At 40.9% G+C, this 24,795-nt stretch overlaps 1 protein-coding gene across 2 annotated transcripts in view; it reads right to left on the reverse strand.

The window, feature by feature from the left end:
* KCNJ6 (potassium inwardly rectifying channel subfamily J member 6) overlaps positions 1 to 24,795 on the reverse strand; it is a 644,361-nt gene that overhangs the window by 281,842 nt on the left and 337,724 nt on the right. The window lies entirely within an intron of this gene.

Genomic DNA, 24,795 nt, shown 5'->3' on the forward strand with positions numbered 1-24,795 from the left:
AGAACAGCCACAGCATGATTCGAGCTAGACAAAGACATTGCAAAAGTATCAGGACAAGAGCTAATTTTTGCATTTGTATATCATGGCATCTTGTTTCTTTTAATGCACAGATGTGCACAGTATTACTTTGTTTACTTCATTGCAGGCAGCCAGACAAAGCAGGTGGCACCTATTCATTGCCAAAGGCATGCTTTCTTCAACACAGCCCATCTATACAAACAGGTAGCAGTTATTAATTGAGGAAGGGATATTTTCTTCATTACAGCTCATCTATACAAAACCTAATAGGTATTGCCTTCACTGCTGTCCTTCTATACAATAGGTAACTGTTATTCATCAATGAAAGAGTCTTTCTACAGGATTTATATGCACACTGATGTTCTGTGTTGTTTTGTATATAGACCATCTACATATTACTAAAATGGAGTCTCTGACATTATTTTCAAGTGTAATGTTTTTCATAGAGATATGTTTGCAGTGAGACAGATACTTGAGAAGAAGCTAGAGATGAGGAGAGAGTCCAACTGGGAATTCCTACACTTGGAGAAAGCATATGACAAGGTCCCAAGAAAGCTGATCTGGGCAGCACTGCGATGGTTTGAAGTCCCAGAAACAATGGTAGAATTAGTGCAGGTTATGTACAAAGACCCAATGACTAAAGTATGAACAGTGTTTGGCCTCACAGAAGGTTTCCCAGTGAGAGTGGGTGTACACCAGGGTTCAGCTGTGAGCCTACCGCTGTTCATACTGGTGATGGACTACACTTGTAAACAGGTTGGAGGGGAGAAATCAACAAAGCTGCTGTATGCAGATGATGTGACATTACAAACAGACTGAGCAAGAACTTCAGCAAAGGAAAAAGGAATGGAGTGCAAAAGTTAAGGCACATGGGATAAAAGTGAGATACTGACAAGACAGTTGTAATGGCAGCAAATGGGGCAAGTCAGAAGAAAGAGGAAAATTGAACTAGAAGGAAAAATAGTGGAATAGGTTAACAGCTTCAATCTGGGAGGGGTGGTTGAGGAGAAGGGAAGTTTGAATGAAGAGGTCAAGGCTAGAATCAGAGGGGCTGCAGCCAAATGGCAGAGAGTATCAGGTGTAGTCTATGACAGAAGAATGCCAAAGAAGCTGAAAAGTAAGTGGTATGACCAATACTACTGTATAGTACAGAAACCTGGGCAGTAAATGCAGAACAGCTGAAGAAGCTAGAGGCGATGAAAAGGAAGTGCCTGAGAAGGGTGGTAGGATGCACACTGTGGGACAGATGAAGACATGAGGGCATAAGACAGAAGCCAAAGTAGCTCCAATTATAGAAAAGATCAAAGAGAACAGATTACAGTGCTTTAGACAGATGTGCAGAAAAGCAGAAGACAAACTGGGGAGGAAGATTTGGGATGGACAGGAAGAAGGTAAGCGGAAGTGAGGACATCCAGCAAAGAGGTGGATGGATTGTGTGAAAAAAGATCTGCGATAGTCAGGCATGAGTGTTGAAGAAGGCAGGAGTGTGGCACAGAATCGAGAGTGTTGGCGACAGTTAACACGATACCCTGACCCCATGTAGAAAAAAATGGGAAAAGGGGGGCTGATGATGATGATGATGTTTTTTCATAGAGAAAGGTATATTGCAAGAAGTGCAAACAATATAACTGTCATGCTGCTACAGCACAAACCCTTCTCTACTGGGAGTGATCAGAAAATACTACGGTCGTATATGGTTAGGCAGGATATAATTAAATTACTAACGACAACTGTCAGTGGACATTCACAGAAACTAGACAAGCATCAAGTGTCTGTAACAAATACTAACAGGATTAGTAAAATTCTCATGTTTCATTTTTTTCTACCATGTGTTTCCATAAACAATTGTTGCAGATAATGGACCCCTGGCCAAGCCAGCAGAGTTTCAAACATTTCCCCAGCAATATGATATCTGGCATTGTCTGGGCTTATATACTATCTGAGTTTGAATAGCGAAGCATAATGCCTGATATGGACTTAAGAAGTATACAAAAATGCTAAGTCTAGCACAACTGGCTTTAGTATAAACAGCCGAGTAGGAGTTTCTTACAGTATATTTGAAGTAAAATAACATGATACCGCATTATCCGCTACATTCTTCACAGGACATCAGATGTGAAGTTAATTTTCTTCACCTTCTAGGTCATATATCTGTAACAAATACTTTTATTAAGAGCAGATACTTTAAGGTATAGCTTTGGAAAATGTTCAGTGAAAGTTAACCATTTAAAAGAAAGGAGAAACTTTCAAAGTCAACAAACTTGAATGTGTCACATGCATCAGTCAGTTTAACAAACAAATCAATTAATCTAGTCACATTATAAAATCTGAAGCAAATAAAACATTAATACAATGTAATTTGATACCATAACCCAGTACAAATACAACAGCAAATAACTACTAAGTAAAATCCTGCTCAGTGGTGAATGTATGTTAAGTAAGGTTTAAAAAAGGTATCATGAAGCCTTATGAAAGAGGTGCATCTTTAGATACTTCATAAATTTGGCCTTGGAGGATGCAGTTAAAAAGTAAATGGAAACAGTGGTGGGTAAAATTGCAGAAATTTGATATTTCAGAACTGAAACTGAGCATAAGATAGCTCCGTGAGATTGAAGATAACTGTCTTATTTCCAGAATAAAATGAAATACTAGGACTAACAAATTTACAATCAGCTATACCTGGTGCAACATAGAAGGCAGAACAATAGCTTTATGCCCTACTTATCTCTCATTTTCTTTGCCCATAAAGACCAGACAAAGCTGAAAGAAATGAGGTGCTAAAGGCTCAAAATCAGGGACAAATTTTAAACATTGTTTTAACTCACTTAAAAAGTTAATAGAACAACAGGTTTTGCATCAATTTGCATTATTTAACAATAAAAAATATTAAACTCTAATGACTGGCATTACTGGTTAACTATATTCCTCAGTGACTTATGAGAAAAATCTAAAATTTTATGAAGGAGAGAACAAAAATATAAGGCAAAATCATACCCCAGGATTTAATAAAATACATGCAGCCAGAGTGTAGAGCCTACACGGAATGTTACCGTGTCTGTGTACATGGTTCCCCTCGGCAGTGCGCCATGCATATTAATGATGGCACATTATTGAGGGACAGCCAAGGAACACAGTTTTTGAATCAGTGCAGGGAGTGGTGTAATGATAACCGTGTCTGCAGAGGAGTAAGAGACTCCCTGCACTGTGCTAGTGTTTTATTTTTATCTAATTTTTTTTAAAAAAGCATGTTTGTGCTCCGCAGAACACAGCAATGCTAAGTGGCACCCACAGATAAGACAGCAAACACCTGCCAGACATCTAAAAATCGAAACCAAATCTCATTATTTATTTAAATGTGATTTTTAAGCATATCTAAGCGTGCTTGAACAGCATGGTGCGGAGCTCAGTACTGCTTATAAGTATTTCAGTGGTATATGTGAAGGTATACCAGATTTCTTAATATCCACGTAGCTAAATGAATAGAGTGATGGCTTCATGTGGAGTAGGCCCAGGGTTTGAAAACATGGAAGGGAAATTATTATTTAATTTTAATATACAATTTTTGCTGACCTATTTAAAATATGGCTCTGCTAAGCTCTCCTGAGGCCTGCTGAGAACTGCTAAGTGCCGCATAAACATGATAATGGCTACCAATGTTTATGCACTGCTCGGCTCTGCTTGGCTGGTTTGCATGCTGCTAAGCTCCACTAAGACTCTGGTTCTGTGAGTTTTCACACTTTTTAGCTTGTGTGCTGCTAAGTGAAGCGGCGCTTTTTTGAATGTTGCCTAATGACATGCAAGGGCAGGAAAACAGTCTATATTAAGCCCAAATTGTGGGAATACAACAGGATCCATTGAAGTTCTTCCTCTGGCTGGTGCTGGTGAAGTTGTGTGCTTTCGGGTGCAGCATGGGGCATTCTGTAGTTGAGGAGGATGGTTGAACTCCTATTTAAAAAACATGATGACTGGCCACAGCAGGGAGGTTTCCAGGGCTCGGAGTGTATGGCGAGGCCTGCGACCAGCTGGTGAGAGAACTCTCCAGTATTACTGGTATCTCCCGCACAGGTGAACAGTGTTGTCACCACCATGATGACCTGAAATGACAAAAGGGGGAACTCTTGGACACTTGGGTCCAAGAAGCTCAGGCAGGGAATGCCACAGAAGTATGTAAGTAATTTCATCTCTGTTTCACCAATATCTAATCTGTCTGCAAAACTGGTAAGCATAATGGTGTGCATCTCTCCCAACAGCTACAGAAGAGAGGACTGCAATGTCGAGTCGCACACTGGGCACCTGGCCATGTTGCGCTATGAGTGTAGTGAGTATGGATGTATTATGCTAACTATAGTGAAATAAGCAAGAAAGGATAAAGCATTAACTGTATGAAAGTATATACAATAAAGTCTGTAGTGCAATAAATGTGGAATTAGAGCTGTATTGCAAGAAGTGAATAATGCCAACTATAGTGCCATAAAACATGAAACAATACCAGTAACTGCATTAAAGTATATGCAATAAAGTCTGTAATGCAATAAATGTGGAATTAGAGCTTATTAGAAGAAACAAATAATGCCAACTATTCTGCAATAAAGCATGGAACAATACCAGTAACACCAAAGAAAATGGTGTACATCAGGATCATCTTGGTGTAACCATTGCAGTAGAGCTCTATCCATTCAGGCTGTAAGGTAAAGTGCTGCAGTCAAGTCTAACACTGATTTAAAATCTAATGGCTTCCAATTGTATTGTTTAACTCATATAGTACCGTTCAAGGTTGTCTTTAGGCCAATATTGTTCACATAATGCTCTGTCATCTACAAACATCAGGTAGCTCACTCCATGAACTGATATTGTTTGTTGACTTTATAGATATTTCAACCCATTAATAATAAATTGTGTACACCAGCATTGTTTAAACTGATATATAGCGTACCTACTATATGAGTTATGCTTGTATTTCATGCATGTGTGTTCTACTGCCACTGCAGTCTAGTATAACACTGTAGTAGTACTGCCAGATCATATTTTGGTTCCAAGAAAGCTCTAGGCAAGTATCAGTCAGTCAATAATCAGCAGTGACTCAGTAGATCAGTTTGTTAAATTCTCTGTATATAGAACATTTTGCCACACACAGACCAGGGTTCGAACACAGTGTTATGTAGCACTAGATATTACAGTAGCAGTCATGTAATGCTCACAAATTCCTCTCCACAGGAACTACTGGTAAATGGGTGAGATAGCCCAAATTATCAGTAGATAATTATGTGTATAATTTTCCCAGACTGTTAAAATCATTAGCAAGAATGTGAAAAATCAGCAACGTGCAGTCAGAACTAATATGTGTAATCCCGGTATGTCTGTATGCCTGGAGTGTCTGCTAAAAGTTGCTGCAGTTGATTAATACATTCCATAGAGATGTCCCCTGCAGTCACTGCTATTAGGTTCTATTCCCATGCCTGCCAACCAAGGGATGACTGCTGTTTAGTGTCTGTACTGTACACATACTTGTCTCTCAAGTGTCATGATTTCACGTTATATAATTAATAGTGCAAAATCTGCCTGTTACAGGAATACCATGACAATGAGTACTTAGATTACAAAGTATCACCATTTCAGCCCACAGAATACATTGGCAGTTATATAGGCACACCTGATGTGCAAGTGTTCTGTGTAAGTGTGTACCAGCAGTTGTTACTGTTTGGCCCATAGTGTCTTATGCATATAGCTTGAGAGGTATGTACGTGGTACATCAGCTACAGCAGACTAGTACTCACTGTGCACATAAAGAAAATACAGACCCATAGAGTAGATAGTAGTACTGTTGTCAAGGAAGTAAGCTGCAATGTTACTAACAGATTGATTTTCTCTCTCTCCCCATCTCTTATCTTCATTTATTTATTACTGTTATTCATTGGTTATGGTTTACTATTAACATATGTTGTTACATTAACTGTTTTTGGGGCATGTGTTTTATTATTGGTATGTATTATAATGGATACATATTAACATATCTTGTTAAATTATCTGTTTTGTTGGCCTTCTGCTGTAACTGTTACTGGCATGCTGTTATGCTGACTGTTCTGTTATTTATTGTTGTAATGCATTGATATGTAATTGTGTTATTTCCAATGTTCTGCCATGCTGTTATAACTAACAATGTTTTGTTAATAACTAACCTGTACTTATTGCTATACCACCATTACCGCAGCATGTTGGGGTAGGCTGGCTCTTGGTGATCTGCCTACCTTGCCTCTACTGGCCATGGCATCAGGTCCTCGCATGTCTGGGACCCAGGCCGGTGTTGCCCCCTACATTGCTCCTGCATCACCTGCAGCATTGGGTAGAACCACCTCAGGAAATGGGGCTTGTTCTCCCCCTGGGAATGGTGGCAGAGGGGCTGCAGTCACCCAGGATCACCTGTCAGTCATAGAGCACAGGATTGTTTTCCATAGCTATGATGAACGCTGCCTGCACCAGAATGAAAGCATGCTGGTTGACTTGGTGGGGCCGGCTCACCCTGTTGCCCAACCTTCAGTACAGCCACCCTTGGGGCAGTGAAGGAGCAGTATCAGCTGTCTCATGGGTGGGGACATGAGTCACATTGCTGCCATCTGGAGGCATGTGTGACTTAGATTCCACAACACTCTCCCCATCCAAGTTGTTTATCCCCTCAATGTGGCACACACCCCCTCAGTCTGCTGTCTTGTCTGTCTGCAAATGCATCCTCTCCTACCCAACTTACCTCTCCACATGTACCTATGTCCCTTCCCCTACATTCCACTCTCATCTTAAAGAAAATGGGCAACTGTTCCCCCCAAATAATATCGCCCCATACACAGCTCACCATGTCGCACACATGTCCACTGGACACCACTAATGTGGTCTAATTGGCTTGAGAACACAGTTATGTTGTCTTTGCCCCTTTTGAGAGTCCAAATTCATTTACAAAATCTGTCAAAATGCACAGCTGTTGCTGTAGAAGATATGGACAGCTATGGTTCTTTCCTGCACCTTTCCTGCACATCCCTAACTGCCTTTGACTATGTTTTTCCCCCTGCTTGCCCCCATTTCACCACTTTCCTATCACTCCCTTTTTCTTTTCTTTATATTTTTTAGCATGGATTTGTACGGAGCTTAGCAAAGCAGGCGCAGTGTCTTCAGCCATGCCACTTCACTTAGCTAAGTTTAAATGAGCTTTAATGATTACATGTGTTTATTACATTGTTAGACACATGTACAAAATAAACACCTCTGCCAAGTTTTAAACCCAGACCCCTCTCATCTACCACTCACTGCACCTTAACCCACCACACCACACAGATCTGATTTAAAGCAGATGTTTGCAGCAAAGCATACTGATTGCCACTTACAGTCATTAGGCATGTAACTGAAATAAAAACGGATGTGAAAAATGGGAGTGTACCTTGGACTCTGGTGTAATAATACACCAGTAGACAGCCATAGACATAATAATGGATGTAGGTGAGGTCTGTGATAGCAGGTATATGTGCCCTTTTATCAGCAAACTGCGTAAAGACACCTGCTAAGGCAGCAATGGGTACATATACAACTGGGACCCTGGTGCAGAAATATAGCCATATAAAGCCACTCACATACTGATGGATTTAGACATGTTTGTCACAGCCTGAATATGTGCACATATATCTTGTAAATACACGTGTTTGCAGTGACTCAGCAGTCTTGCATGCAATACATTTTGCCACACACAGTCCTATGTTCAAATCCAGTTTTGCGTTGCAGTTCAATTACATTATTGTGAAGACAGTAAGTAATGACTGAGTCATGCAATCCTAATCTGCACAGGTTACTGCTAGTTAATCAACTGCTAGCCAGTATTGAAAGTCAGAGGCCTGCAGGCAGGAGCATAATGCACATATCCATATAGCCTAACTATATCTTGCCTACTACTCTGTTATTGGCACCATTGCATAACAGATGTACCTTAATCACATGCCTTGATTGAACTGTACAGGGGACCCTTCCCCTGGCTCTGCCATAATGACAGGGATGATATAGCTGCCAAAGTTACACATACAGCTTGCTGTCCTCAAAAGTGTCCATACTCCCCCCCATGTGCGCTAGGTTGCAGCAGCAGCTGCAGCCTGTAGCATACACAGCTGTATGTAAAGGTAACTGCTACAGATGTACCATACCTCCCAACCCACTGGAACAAGGGATTCAGACACAGCCATATGTAATGGGGGGGCTAAGGCCCACAGATAGGAACATGTGTAATAGATTTCCCCTACAAAGATAGTAGGTTGATAGAATAACAGCTATTGCATTAGCATGAATATTCTGATGGATATGAAGTCTGACACTTAGGTGTGTCTCTTTCCTTACTGACCTCAGCCCAATATGTTTGCCAGTGAACTACCAGATGACCACAATGTCATGGGACACTGACCACACAAATGAGGTGAAACTGCGGACATACTCCATAAATTTCTACAGTTGACAGTTATGGTACCTACCCGCTGTGATGCTGTGCTCTTCACACCTCAGTAATGTCCATCTTAACAACTAAGAAAGGGGTCCTGGTCTACATGAAGGCCTTATATATTGCATTGTGGTGGCATGTCATTGGCCAATGATAGTGCAATTCAGCTGTTTTGGTCGCAATTAGCAATTCTAAGTCACAGACTGGTGAGCAGTACCTTAAAAAGCCAAGCAGCTGCTTACGGGGACCAGGTCTGTATGATACTTAACTCACACGGAGAGCGTATTTCCAAAAGATTACCAAATGCAAAGTTCAGAAAAGGAGTATTGCATGCCACCAGGTATGTAATAGATTTCTCCATATAACAGGGTGCAGATAGGAGGATGGAGGTATGGGAAATAGAGATTACAACAGTAAGCCTGTCTTAGAGCTATGGTAATGACATGTCAGTGATACTCTGCTGTCCTACACCTACAGCCATGCCTCTCAACTGTCCCTGATCATCTCTGTCCCTGTCAATCCCTACTACAATGGTTGGCTGTTGTAGGAAAGCTAGTGGATTACACATAACACATTGTGACAATGAATAAGGTTGTACACTCCTGTCACATCAAATGATGAACTGTAATTCATCTCCCTCATTCAGTCACTGTCTTACATACATAGTTCTAACATTTTAAGTGTCCCTGAATGTCCCCAGTGTACTCTGGCTAAGTCCCTGTTTCTGTTGACATATGTCCCTGTTTGGTTGACGGTTATGCCTAACATACCTGTCAACCTGTTACAGCATGAAAGCAAGACAAAGCCATAATTTATGGGGTGACCATGGCCCAAACTCAGTAACAGTGTTTAAATATTTGTCAGAGACCCACATGTTTGTGTGAAACTGACCAAAACAGTCTAGGCTCATGGTCAGCAGCAGCAGCATTGACCTCAGCATCTAGAAAATACATATGTAGCAGACCTGTAGCAGTCCCTATCATTCATTCCTTTAAAACTCCCAAGCCTCTACTCTACTGGTGCACAGTATGGGGTGAAATCAAACTGTAGGGTGTACGCAGCCTTTATAGTGCTCTGCTGTAGGTAGAGCCGTTATGATTGGCTACCTATGATGACTTTTGGCTGCCAAGTACATCATTAAGGACTTGTTATTGGACCTAGTTTAAGTGAAACAGAGGTTATCAGTACTTAATATATCATTGCGTTTCTCATCCAATTTTTTTTTGGACAGCCTTCCTCGCTCAGCACTGTGGCACGCCATGCAAACATGCACCACAAAGGTAAACAGTACTCAGCACTCAATGTACACATCCCCATGAAAAGTCATGCTCAGCACAGTGCAAACATGCTCAAACATGACGAAACATATCCTCCGAAGGTAAACAAAGCTTAGCAGACAGTGTACACCCCCCTGCTCAGTAGAGCTCTGTGCAGCGCAAACAGATGCCACTGAGCTTCAATTAGCTTTTTTTACATCCATTGAACAAAGCACACAAGATGGCAACCTTGGGAACAAAAAGAAGCAAGCCCTCATTCCCAGACAACATATGGGTATATGCATATTTTTCTGTACCATACCGTAGTCCAAAATGACTTTGTTAGATAGTGATTAAGTAGTCAGCAATTCCAAAGGTAATGTTAAACTGATTCAAACACACACACGCCCTTTGATGTCAGCTACCTCTTCTGTGGACACCAATATGGTTCTGTGCCTACACGGATGGGATCTGCGGACACTTATACCCATTTGTACCATTCAGTAACCCCAGCTCATTTGCATAAGGATCTGTGCACACAACCTGGAAACAACACAGTTCTAGGCTCTGCCTCCTTAGCAACAGAACTGTTCCACAATTGTAGATACTCCATGCAGGGTCCTTTAATACATTACTGTCACATACTAATAACTTTGTTTTTACACTTTTTTTCATAAAGGCATGTTTGCACACTGCTCTGCGCCATGCAAACATACCCAAATCATTAAAAAATATATTTTACATTATTTTTCATACAGTTTTGGACACATGGTGGATGATTTTGCACATATCTGTGTCTGCTATGCTATTTCTGTCCATCTTACTACACATTTACAGCCCCTGTTGTCTGTTTAAAATCTTGTACACAGAATTTTTCTGTGTTCACTATGGACACCAACACGGGGTCTACATGCTGCCTATCTATTTCCTGGATCACCTCCCTCATTTGATGTATTCTGAAATAATAAACAAAATCAGTTTAACATTAACTTTGGAATTGCTGACTACTTAATCAGTATCTAACAAAGTCACTTTGGAGTAGGGTCTGGTACAGAAAAATATGCATATACCCATATGTTGTCTGAGAATGAGAGCTTGCTTCTTTTTTTTTTTGTTCCCAAGGTTGCCATCTTGTGTGCTTTGCACAATGGATGTAAAAGAAGATGGGGGGAATTCAGGCACATTATTGCCATAGTGCTACTCCTGCTTCACTAGTGAGCTCTAGTAACTCTACAGTGATAACAAGCAGTTCGAGACATCATAGAGTAAAACCTCATCTGTAGCTTATTTGTATATATCTGATTTAAACAGTGTGATTAGAACAACCATGCCAGTATTCTTCTGTGAACACAGGTACCTATACACACGCTCACACACACATACACACACACACACACACACACACACACACACACACACACACACACACACACACACACACACACACACACACACACACACACACACACACGCTCACACACACATGCACACACACACACACACACACACACAGACACACACACACACACACACTCACACACACACACACACACACACACACACACACACACACACACACACACACACACACACACACACACACACACACACATACACACACACACACACACACACACACACACACAAAACTTTGCAGTAGTTACCTTCTGCAATGCTAACAGCCCTGCTCTTGCCATAAACAGCAATGAGTGCACTCTATAAAAAGACAATGAACATTTTGATTGCTTCACTCTGAAACAATACAGCAGGCCTTGACTTTTAATTGCAATACTACAGTATTTCATTTACAGAATAAGGCTACAGGGAAGTGCAAATGGCTAGTTTGCATTAGCTGTGTAGCCAGACTGCTGCATTTGCTTGTCGTAATGTCTACTACCTACTTATGGCTGCATGCTAGTGTAGCACTGTTTATATTGAAAATACGAAAGTACATATTTCTTGTTATTGGTACATATAACTTAGATCTGATGAATTTTTGACTGGTGAAAACACTTACTTCTTCGTTTAGTTTAATAAAACATGGTTTAAACAAGCAATACTTGCTTGAATGCTGTTTTTTATTTTTAATAAAAATTTAAGGTGATCTATGACACAGGCCTTACATAAGACGTTTTGACGACAGTCTATTTTAACAATTTATATGCCAATGTTAAGACTAATTATTCCTGTACAGTTTGTTTCCCTCTTTTGTGTTTGATATGTATATTTATAAATGTGTCCAAGACATTTGATTGAAATGTTAAACACCAAAATGATGAAAACTCAATACTGAAAATGAAATGTTCCCGTTCCCCTTTGTTGTGCTGTCCAGGAGTTGGTATATATAATTTGCAGGAGGTGTGTTGGGGGTTGCAGGAGAGCTTGCCTCCCTGCATTATTCATTTTTTCAGCATTTGTGTTTTTGACATTTTGGTGTTTCATCATTTTGTCATTTGAATCAGTCAGTAAATACGTACATGAGTAATAAGTACACATGTATATCAGCCTGTGTCACCATGATGCTTGGTATCCCTCTACATTTTTTTGTAATCTTTGTTTATGATGCAAACAGTCACTATTTTATCTCAAAAAAGATAAGCTAGTCAACATCCCAGTGCAGAAAAGTAAGTTTTAAAGGCTACCAGACATCATTCAATATTTTTGATTGCTTCATTCATCATTTATATCATCATCATCATCAACATCATCAACCCCTTTTTCCCATTTTCTATCAGGGGTCAGGGTGTTGTGTCATCTGTCGCCATCTCTCTCTATTCAATGCCACTGTCCTATCTTCTTTGACACTCGTGCCTGATTGTCACTGGTTTTCTCTCATACAGTCTATCTACCTCTTTACTGGATACCCTTGTTTCCTCTTGCCTTCTTCTTGTCTGTCCCAATTCTTATTCACCATATTGTCTTCTGCTTTTCTGCACATGTGCTCGAGCTACTGTAATCTGTTCTCTTTTACTTTTTCTGCATTTGGAACTACTTTGGCTGCTGCTCTAATATCATCACTTCTTTATCTGTCCCACAGTTTGCATCCTGCTACCCATCCCAGGCACTTCAGCTCTGTCACCTATAGATTCCTCACCTGCTGTTCCTTTACTGCCCACATTTCTGTACTATACAATAGTACTGGTCACACTACTGTTTTGTACACCTTACTTTTCAGGCTCCATGACATTCTTCTGTTGTGCACTACCCCCGACACTCTGTGCCAGTTGGCTGCATCCTCTCTGATTCTAGCTTGGACCTCCTCATTCAAACTTCCCTTGTCCTCAACCACCCCCTCCCAGATTGAATCTGTTAACCTGTTCCACTATTTTTACTTCTAGCTCAGTTTTTCAGTTTCTTTTGACTTGCCCAATTTGCAGCCATTACAACTGTCTTGTGAGTACCTCAGTTTTTTCCAATGTGCCTTAAGGTTTCCACTGCATTCCTTTTTCCTTTGCTGAAGTTCTAGCTCAGAGTCTGTTTGCAATGCCACATCATCTGCATACAGCAGCTTTGTTGATTTCTCCCCTCCGACCTGTTTACTAATGTCTAAAAAGGCACAAAAATTCACAAACTGTAGAAAAACAAAGTCAGCACTCCTGGAACCACACACTTCAGCAACTCAAGAAAATCCTTGTAGTAAATGGCTGCAAAGCACTTTTGGGAGCAGTAAAAACACTTTTTATTAAACCAAAATAACAGATAAGCGCTTTCTTCAAGAACCTTCTCAACTTCATCAGATACGAGCAAATCCAGGAAACACTCTTAAGTACATCCTGCAAGAGTATTAATTAAGTAATAAACCAATCCCATCACACTGACTAAAAAGGACCTCCCTGAACTCATAAATATTCATGACATGCAATCATAAAAATATTCTTAAAAAGACACTCTAAATCCAGCATTTAAATGACATTAACAAGTGCAAAGATGCTGAAAATAAATATAAATACAAATACACTCATGATGTATAAAATCTATAAAATGGTGTTTATATAAAAATGAAAGTATATATAAAAAATGTATATAAATATTTTTTATTTTTTATATATTTTTACCTTTTCATTGCTTTTAGTTTTAACAGGCAAGCAATGGAGAGTGAATTGTTCAATCCAGGCCATTGCCCCACATTTAGGCGGACCTGCCAGATTAATTCTTTCTTTTCCAAAAGCAGCCCCCGTGGGCCACCTCTTTTAGCCAAGTCAACAGTGTCCACAATGCAAAATTTGAAAGAGTGGTCTTCTTATTCTGTGCAGTGTTTACTCAAGGCATTTGTGAATTTACCAAGTCTGATATCCCTTAAATGCTCATAAATTCTGTTTTTAAATTTCCTGTTTGCTAATGTAACTCATCACCAGTATGAACAGCAGTAGGCTCACAGCTGAAAACTGATGCACCCCCACTCCCACTGGGAACCCCTCTGTGAGATTAAATATTGCCCATACTTGAGTCACTGGGTACTTGTGTATAGCCTGCACTAATTCTCACAATATTACTGGGGCTTTAAACCACCATAGGACTGCCCAAATCAGCTTTTTTGGGACCTTGTCATATGCTTTCTCCAAGTCTAGGAATGCCAAAATAGACGCTTTCCTCATCACTAGCTTCTCCTCAACTATCTGTCTCACTGCAAACACTGGGCCAGTTGTACTGCATCCTTATAGGTTCATAGGTTGGTACTAGGCTATTGGCCCTATATAAGCCTAGCCATAACAATTCCCTGTCTATTTCTTCCCACACTATTTACGTCCCTGGACCCCTGTCTATCAGGGTGACTGACGTGATTCCCGTGGTGAATTTCCTTTCTCCCATCCAATCGTCAAGGTTCTTTTTGAAGACGGCCAAAGAGTAATTCTGCTTTACATGTATGGACAGTCTATTCCAGAGTCTGGGGAGTCTCTGAGTCAGGAACCTATCCCTCCAGCATGTTTTGTTTATTGTGATGACAAGGTTTAGATCCCTGGAGTGTACGGGTCTGATCGATTGGGATTTCTTTAAGTGTAGCATGTCCAACAGCTATGGGTTTGACATGGCCTTGTATGTTAAGCAGAGATCGCCTCTGAGTAGACGATATGCGAAAGAGTATAGCTGGAGATTTTTAAGGTGGTCAGCGTTGGGCATCTGCTTTAGGCCTGTGATTCTTTTAGTGAGGTATTTCTGTGGCCTTTCCAGTTGTTGCAGATGTCTTGAGAGGTACATACCAAACAGGGTGTTGTATTCTATAATGGGTCTAATGAGGGATGAGTACAGTGGGACAATGACCTCTTTTTTCTGGATGAAAAGCCCTTAGTGATGAGGCGTGCCACATAGAAGGATTTCCTGACTGCTGTGGTGATGTGGTTATCGAAGGTGAGACCACTGTCCACCTGTGTCCCTAAGTCTCTTATCACACTTTCAGTCTTTAGTGTACTGCCACCTATGTGGTAATCCCAAAGGGGATAACTATACATTTCTTGGCATTGAGCTTGAGTCCATGGCTCTGGCACCAAGCATATGTTTCTTTAAGGCCCTTTTGTAGAGTATCCACATCATTTGGGGATTCAATAATGGCTCCCAGTTTGCAGTCATCTGCGAACTTTGTTAGCCAGAGTCCTTTAGTGTTGGCTTGTACTTCAGAGAAGTAGATGCCAAACAAAAGCGGTACCAGGACTGAACCCTGAGGTACTCCACTTGTCACTTGTCTGGAACTGGATTTGGAGTCGGCTACTTTTACAATGTGGGTTCTGTCAGTAAGCCAGTTGGCAACCCATCGAGTGAAGTAGGGATTAATGCCCAGCTTAGTAAGTCTATCTATGATTCCAGAGTGGGGTATGGTGTCAAAGGCCTTGGCAAAGTCCAGATAGGCTGTGTGGACCAGCTTACCCTTGTCCACGGCTCTGGAGAATGATTCGAATAAGTCAATCAGGAGACAAGATTGGCCCTTCATGAACCCAAACTGGGTGGGGTCCAGTGTTTGAAGATTGCCAATGTCTTTGTTTATAAGTTCCATGATAATACGTTCCATGGCCTTGCAGATCAGGCTCATCAGACTAATGGGGCAGTAGTTCCCGGGATCCAATGTGGATCCCCCCTTGTGGAGTGGGATAACTGTAGCTGTGCGCCACTCAGTGGGCACGAAGCCTGAGGGGAGGTTTTGATTAAACATGACACTTAGATGAGGTGCCAGTTCATTTTTTTAGTTTATGTAATACACAGCCCAGGATGTCGTCTGGTCCCATGGATGCTGTAGTCTTAGCTTTGGACAGGGCGTTTTTTACCTGTGTGGCTGTTATTACTGGAATTTGGCAATCCTCCGGTATTGAGATGGGCCGTTTAGGGGGTGAGAGGGGGTGAAGTTGGCACTGAATTGATCTGCCAGGATATCGGCAATATCCTTGGGATCAGTATATTTAATGCCATTCTGTTGTAGTTCAGAGCAGATCTGAGCATTGCCATTTAGATTCTTGACATAGTTATAGAATGCCTTGTGGTTGTCTTTGGAATCTTTGGCAATTTTATTTTCATAACTAGCTTTGGAGGATTTTTATAAGGGATCTCAAATTCTTACTGAAGCTGGTAAGGGAGTTTTTTGCATCCTGGGATTTTCCTCTTTTCTGCAACAGTTTCTTCCTTTTGTTGTAAAGTTTGTTTATGGCAGGGGCCCACCAGATTGGCTTCCTTTTTTTGGAGGAGAGCATCTTGGTTCTGTTTGGGATGGCACGATTCATGCATGAGTGGATGTGCTCGTACAGTGCCTTAGTGTAGGATTCAGCAGTCGAACTTTCAGTTCCCATCTGCATGGGTGTCATATCTGAATCCAAACTGCTCATCTCCCATGTTACTTTCTACTATTCTTCATATTCATTTGTCAAGTATCATCTCCAGAACTTTCATGCAATGTGATAGGAGTTAGATACCTCTATACTACCAACAATTGTGAGCATCTTCTTTGTTCTTGAACTCTGACTCTAGTATGCTTATTCTCCAGTCATCTGCAATATGCCCTTTTCTCCATAACATTATGAGTACCTTTTGGAACCATTTCTCCCCTATCTCACCCAACATCGTTATCATATATGCTGTGACCTCATCTGAGCCTGCCCCTTTCCCTAACTTTTTTTTTTCTTTAGAGCTGTTCTTAATACTTCTGTGGTGGGCTCCTCTTCTTCTTTCATCATAGGCTGTGTCTGGGAAAGTACATCTTCTGTGGGGCTTTCTTCATTCAGAACCTGGTGGAAGTACTCCTTCTATCTGCCTTTCATATCCAGTGGACTGGTGAGCAAGTTCTCTGATTATCTTTTTTATCAATTTTTGCCTTACAACCTAGTAGAGCTTCTTTGTCCCATCAACTTGCCACTTTCTAGAAGCTGGTAGAGTGCCTCTGATGCCTTGTTCTTTGGTATTGTAGCTCCTGTCTTGGCCTCTTTGTTAGCACACCAGTATTCCTTCATAGCCTGGCATGTATTTTCAATCTCCCAGTTTTCCCTGCACTCCTTCTTTCTTTTGATGACTTCCTGGACTTCTGCATTCCACCACCAGCTTTCCTTATGTATCTTATTTCCATACTTGGCTCAGCCGCTTATCTGTTCTATACACCTCACACATGCTGTTTTGAGGTGCTGCCCTTATTCTTCATCTCTACCTATTCTCTCTTCTTCCTGAGGTGCTAGAGCTCTGAGAAATTCCTTGAACTGTTGTGCTTTCTCTCCTCTCAGCTTCCAGGTCTTCAGACTGGTCTCTATTGACCTTAGAGCCTTCTCTGGCCACTGCTTGCAGCTGATTGTGGCAATCACTGGTTTATGCTCTGGGTGAGTGTTTCACTGGAGAGGACTTTGCAGTCACAGATTTTACTCCAGTGCCCTTTCTTTACTAGGAGGAAGTCTACCTGAGTTACATGTTGGCCAGTCTTGTATGTGATCTTTTGGCTGTCTGTCTTTCTGAACCAAGTGTTGGCCACCATCAAGCCATTTGCCAGACAGAAGTCCTGAATGGCCTCTCCTTTGTTTATTTCTGCTCTCCTGCCCAAATGGACCTAGGTAGTCCTCATATCCTGTTCTGTCTGTCCTGATGTGTGCATTCAGGTCACTCATTATCAATACCAATTCATGTTGTCCTGCTTTATCTAGTAGGTCCTGTAATTGCTGTCTGAATACACTGTTTTCCTCATTATCATAATCCTGCTGTGGGGCTGGGGCATAGGCTGAGATTATGAGTACTGCCCTATCTTTATACGGGAGTCTAATTGCCATGGGTCTGTCACTAATTCTGAATCCCTCAATTCTTCTGAAGTCTCTCCCTGACTGCAATTCCCACACTGTTTCTTGTCTGTCCTCTTCCTGGTTAGTAGATTCTGGATCACAAGCCAAGTGGCTTTGCTGTACTGCCCTTGTATGTTGTCTCCTGGATACATAGGATGTCCAGCCATCATGTCATCCACTTCTAACCTGAGTCCTTTCAATGAACCTACATTGACTGTAGCAATCCTTAGTTCATATTTAGCAGGTTTATTGGTTTTACATCCAGCTTTTCTTCAACAGAGCTATCCCAGGTAACTCAAGCTGGGAAACTGGATGCCATCTGGACAGTAGCTTATTGCCCCTGGGTTGCTGAGCTTTATGACAAGCACACACTGGCCAACAGGGACACATATACTACACCCATTGTTAGCATGGATCCCTGACATAGGTTGGAGTAGGCCTGGTTCTCAACCCAATTTATCACTGGCAAATACTCATGCTGAATAACCTAGAACCATATTCTACACTGCCAGGTTGCTAGCCCTACCAGGGCATGCAGTCTGTCATCTGTGTTCTCCCATCTTGAGGATATTGCACACCACAGTACATGCTCAAAGCAGTTGATCTGTACAACTGTCCCCCTATGGAGCACCATCTAGAGTATGTGCTTCCACCAAAGAAAAATTCACTGCATCCACCATAAATATGCCAATAATCCATGCAGAACCAGGTCTGATGGTAATAAAAGGACTTTGCTTATACGAAAAAAAAAATAAAATCTTATACAATAAAACAATTGCTCCTGTAGTGCCTCGTCTGAAAAAGTCTTTCAAGAGTACATTCACCCAATGCAAGATTCTCCCATTTATATAACACAGCTCAGGCTACAAAATTTCAATTAATCCATTATCTAATTAATTACAAATTTCCAATGACATTCACAGTTTAAAGCCTTGGGAACCTAGGTATCATACTTTAAAATAAAGACAGATTCCTTATACGACAGTTTATTTTTTAAATTAATATTATCATACTCATCTATATAAACTTTCTAAAATACTTGCTTGTAACCCAACAGGTTTATCATTGTGATACATTTTAAAGTGCATTGCTACTGGACTTTCTATTTTACCTGTTTTAATGTCCCAAACATGTCATAAATGTTCTTTTGCTTTCCCTCACATAAAACTTCCTACACGGACATTTCAATACATAAACAATACCTTCTGTTCCACAGTTATAATTACCTTGAACTATATATTTTTTTTCCATTTATTTTCCTGGAAACTGTTAACTATATACACACAGCAGTTACAATACCCACAAGGAAATGTTCCTTTCATTCTAACATTCCTGGCTACTTTTTCTGTAGGTAAAATAAATCTGCCATGCACTACCATGTCTCTGTTGCTTCTCCCCCTCTTGTATGAAACACATCATTTTCTATCTAATTTATGTACAAAATCCCTATGTTGAATAAGGAAACCCCAATAAAATTTACCAAGTTTACTAATTCTGCACTAAAAAGACTGTAGGTAGTTACAAAGAACATTTGTTCAGTTTTACTTTTTTGTTGTTCTACAGACGTATATCATAATAGTCTATTTTGTTGTCTACCCTTCCATTCCTTTTTCAATTTGTTGACACTTTGGCAGAAAATATCCCTATCATAACCCCTTTTACTAAATAAATTTATAGTTTTATTTAGTTCTCCCTCAAACTTTTTATCATCACTACATAACTGGCGAAGGTACAAGCGCTTGGTAAACCCATTTGTATACATGCTGTACTGCAGTAGTATTCTTGGTGGGATATCTTTACTGTATTCCAAAGAACTGCAGGGGGGGAATTCACATGTTGCAATCTGCTGGAATCAAAAATCACTGTATTGGCCTCTGGCTTTCACAAAGTAGGCTGAATCATGAATTTAACTCTTTGAGTAAATGTCATGTTTGTCATAAGGGTAGTCACCTTGAGTTCTTCTTACCATAAGAGTGCCGCAGCAGCAACGTTTGTTTATATAGTATATGGATGCAAAGGACACAGCCTCCTGCATGAGGGATGGAAGAATGGGAGCTTTTCCTCCTCCTCCTCAGTTATTGATCCAACTGTACTTTTAACATTTTTAGGCTGAACATGAATTTGGTCAAAAATTTCTCAACCAAACATTGTAGATCCATTGCAGAATCAGAAAGGATGGGGAGGAGTAGAAAGAAGAGCACTTTTATATTTTACTGAACAGTATATCTTCATTTAATTGTCGCTGTTTAAATAATGAGAAAGAACAATCAGCAATTTAATTATTCATAAGCAATGCAGAGCTCCAACATTTTTAAATTAGAATATCTATAAATCTAGGTACACCAAGTACAAGTCTGTGGGCAACAGTCATAATACTATAGTTTAGTCAAACCATCTGAGTAGTATGGCAACCCATAATTATTAGTTATCACTATACTTACAGGTTCATAGGTAAGTACTAGGCTGGCTGTCCTTGTGGGCCATTCTGGTTTTTTTTTTAATTAATAATTTGGATGCAGGACTTATACAGCACTGGCTGAATTACTTCCTTATTCTCAGGTTTTACTTTTAGGATGCATTGGACAATTCCTGAAAAGTTCACAGTCTTTGTTACTTGTAATAGACCTGAATCAGGTCTCGATCAAAGGTATAGTCCAATATAACTGTGTAGCATTATCATAAAAGTATGTGAACTCTATCTGAGTAAGCAAAGGAAATATCTTTGTGCCATATAACATCAGAATATCTCCATTAATACTTCATCTATAAATCATCAGGGTCTACTTTAGTAGTTTCCCCTCAAGTGTTTGGCAACACCCTGTATAGACACAGACACCATGAGTTGACATTTTTCCCGTAAAAGCATCATTGAAATTTCACCAATACCTAGTTGCACACAGGGCAAAAATGTTTGTAGTGACAACCATTGCCCGCAGAGCTGCAAACCAGATAAACCTGACATTATTCTATATTTTCATGGCAACCATCTAATCAATAACAAAATGGCTCATTGCCATGGATATGAACTTTCCCGCTATCTCTGTTATGCGCTTGGTGGATATGGGCATCCAGTTGCAGTATAGAAATTGCCTCATATTTACTGACAACTAACTATTTCTCAAACAAACTGATAAGGTATGTGAGAGATGTATTTAAACAATGCCACTGGAGGCAAAGCTCTCACATAAAAGCACTCCTAATGACACTGGTTTTCAGTGGTACATATGTTGCACCCATCACACACAGTACAAAGCAGACACATAGATGAGCATGTGCAGAGGCACTTTAATATAACCTTTGTAAACCTCAAAGACCTCCTATTTGAAGTTTGTTTGTGTCTTTCGGCTTTTCCCGGTTAGGGGTCGCCACAGCGGAACTCTGGTCTGCTAATGATTGGTAGTTGAGTTTTACATGCCGAGTTACCAGCCCTGATGCACAACCTTCAACGAAGGTACGCCCATTCATGCATGTCTCCACGTAGAAGACGCTCTAGCTGAGAATCGAACCAGACAACATCTTATTGTGAGGTGACAACGCTACCGCAGCACCACCACAGCGGGTTGTACACATAACAAATACCCTCAACAGCCCCAAATACACTCTTTCAAAACAACGCCCACATCAGTACATACAGCCACATCTCATGAAGCCTCTACTTTTAAGCCCATAAGGCAAGCCACCCTACAATTCAACATTCTGGTCATTGGAGACTCCATTTTGAGATACACTATTGTCCCTCTCACCAGACTGACTAAAAAGAAAGTCACAGTCAGTTGCTCATCAGGGGCCAGGATCCACCACATTATGCATATGCTCAGGTCACTGGACCAAAAGTACCGGCATGATTCAGTCAAAGCCCATTTAGGTTTAAATGATCTGAGATGTACCTTCATAGTCTATATGAAGAGAGACATCATGGAACTCTTGGAATATGTGCCCGAGGCTACTATGAGTCTAGCACCAAGCAGCATTTTAACTTCTCCAAGGATTATGCCACAATATGAACAGAGGATGGCTGACTTTAATAATTAGCTGAGTTTCTGGTATCATTCTTAGGAGGTGTAATATCTGTAAGCATGGAAGGAGATGGTCAACAGACCACACTGCTTTGCCAGAGATGGTCTGCACTTGCCCCTTCTAGGCTGTCGAATATTAGCCAAAGCATTGTCTTCTCCCACCATGTCTTTTTTAGGCAATGCCAAACTGAAAGCACTTCTGACATAGCAAATCAAAACCAAGAAAATCTAAAGGTGCTACTGCTTAATTCTAGGAGTCTAAACAAAAAAACTCCACTCTCTACAAGCTTTTCTCATCCTAGGAAATGGTGGCATCTCTACAGTCACTGAAACATGGTTTAAAGCAGTGAAGAGCACACTGGCAGTGCAAGGCTATAATGCCTTCCACACATTTACACCAGCTACTACACAGGCAGGATCTAAAGTGGAGGTATCTCGATGTACATCAAAAATAAATATACCTCGAGGCTGGTCAAACAAGACACTGCACTTGAACTTTTACATGTTCAAATCACCACAGGCAAAATTCCATACTACTTTCTTGCAAACTATATGTCCCCTTCTATGATCCAGAAAACCCATAACATACATTTGAGCTTACTGGAACCACTCACTATCCAGCTCGATAGCATATTCATGGGCAACTTTAACTGCCCCATTATTAACCTGGAATCATATACAATACCAAATGTGCAGGCACAAAGATTCTTGAATTTTGTAAACAAACTCCCTGGACAAGATTGTCAATATGCCAGCCAGGGGTGCAAATATACTAGATCTGATCCGCACAAATATGGCAGCACCCCCTAGTGTAATGTCCTCTCTGGTAAGGTCAGTCCACAAAACCATCTCCTTTGAAGCAAAAATAAACTCCAGAATCCCAGCAAATGCTGGAATGTTCTGAAACTACTCTAAGGCTAACTTTCTACTATTAAGTGATAACCTGGCAAAATTTCAAGTCCCCATAAACCCAAAGAATACTGCTGCCTATGCAGAACCATTCACAGAAACCCTACATAAGCATGTTAATAGCTGCATGCAAGCAGCTGTACCCACCAGGAATAAGTATAAGCCACCCTGGTGGAATCACACCATCAATAGGCTCTATAAGAAAAGGAAGAAAATCATAGCAAAATTTAGGAGGTGTAGCAGCCAACAGGATAAAAACACTCCCATCAAGCTAAACAAACAACTTTAAGGAAAATAAAGTCTACCAAAGCCAAATTTGAGGTAAATTTGGCAACCCCCAGACCAAGGACGACCACAAGGCACTCTTTAGCTATGTCCGCAACCTCAGAAGCAATACACAATTGTGTGCAGAGCTCATTGTTAATGAAGCCACCTATACTGAGGCAAGATACAGCAAACCTACTTGGCAGACAAATAAAATTTTAACTTTTCCCCTCTCTCCCCCCCCATCATCTCCTCAGGAAATGCCATCAAATTTAAGTCTCCCTACTATCACTAGGGAACAGGTCCTAAAATTCTCTGTCTAAGGCCAAGAACACTGCAACAATGGGTCGAGACAATATCGCAGGATGCTTTGTAAACATCATGACACATGACCTATCAGGCCCTCTAGAATTGCTATTTAACTGTAGCCTCCAAACAGGCTTTGTGCCTAATGAACGGAGAACAGCAACAGTCATCCCTCTACACAAAGGTGGGCCATCTACAGATCCTGGAAACTACAGGCCCATAAATCTCATTAGTCTCTGAAAAGCTGTGGAAATAATTATCATGGAAATAATCAATAATGAAAAAGGAAACCTCCAGACACTGAACTCGACCCAAAGGGAAGGTCATGCCTACCTCAGTCTGGTGGATATCTTGAGAAGGTCACCAAAGCAATGGATGAGGGCAAAATAATTCACACTGACTACCTTGACCTGGCCAAGGCATTTGACACAATAACCCACTCAGGCATTGTTGACAAACTCAAGAGGCTAGGTATAAACCATTATGCCACCCAATGGATAGCTAGCTGGCTCACAGGTAGGATCCAGGATGTTAGAACTGGGAAATCCACCTCTACAAAGAGCCATTCACAAGTGAAGTTCCTCAGGGATTGGGCTTGGAACTGCTCCTTTTTGGCATTTACTTCAGTGAAATACAGGCCAATGTCAAGGGCCTTTGGCTCACCAAATTTGCAGAGATTGCAAATTAAGAGCAGCCATAGAATCCCCAACAACACTAATGATCTCCAGGGAGGGCTGACACAGACAAATAACTTGTGTCAGAGCCATGGACTAAAAGTAAATGCTGAGAAATGCATAATAGTATCTTTTGGGAAGTCCTCCACACCTGATAACTATCATATCAACAACACACCCTTAAGGGTCGACTCAGTAGTTGTGGACTTGGGGACCCACATAGACAATAATCTAGCCTTTGACCATCACATGTCTACAGTATTGAGGAAAGCATTCCATGTTGTGCAACTTATAAACAAATGCATAAAAACTAGGTCCAAGGAGATCATTGTTCCATTCTATTCAGCATTCATCAGACCAATTATTGAGTACAATGCCCCCATTGGTACATACCTAACCACGCACATGCAACAACCGGAATGTCCACAGAGGTTCCTCACTCAAGGAATACAAGGTGTAAGTAACATGTCCTATGCAGACCAACTCAAAGCCCTATCCCTGTATACCGGCTCTTACAGGCTATTGAGGGGAGATCTATGCGTGGCATACAAGGCATTTTCAGATCCCACCTTGATGGACCTCCTGCATATCCACAAAATGAACAACACCAGAATTACCCGTTCTAAAGACTTAAACCTTGCCTGTGATATAAATAGG

This window comes from Protopterus annectens, chromosome 5.part0 (assembly GCF_019279795.1).
Source record: "Protopterus annectens isolate FY-2018-M chromosome 5.part0, PAN1.0, whole genome shotgun sequence".
Taxonomy (NCBI): domain Eukaryota; kingdom Metazoa; phylum Chordata; order Ceratodontiformes; family Protopteridae; genus Protopterus; species Protopterus annectens.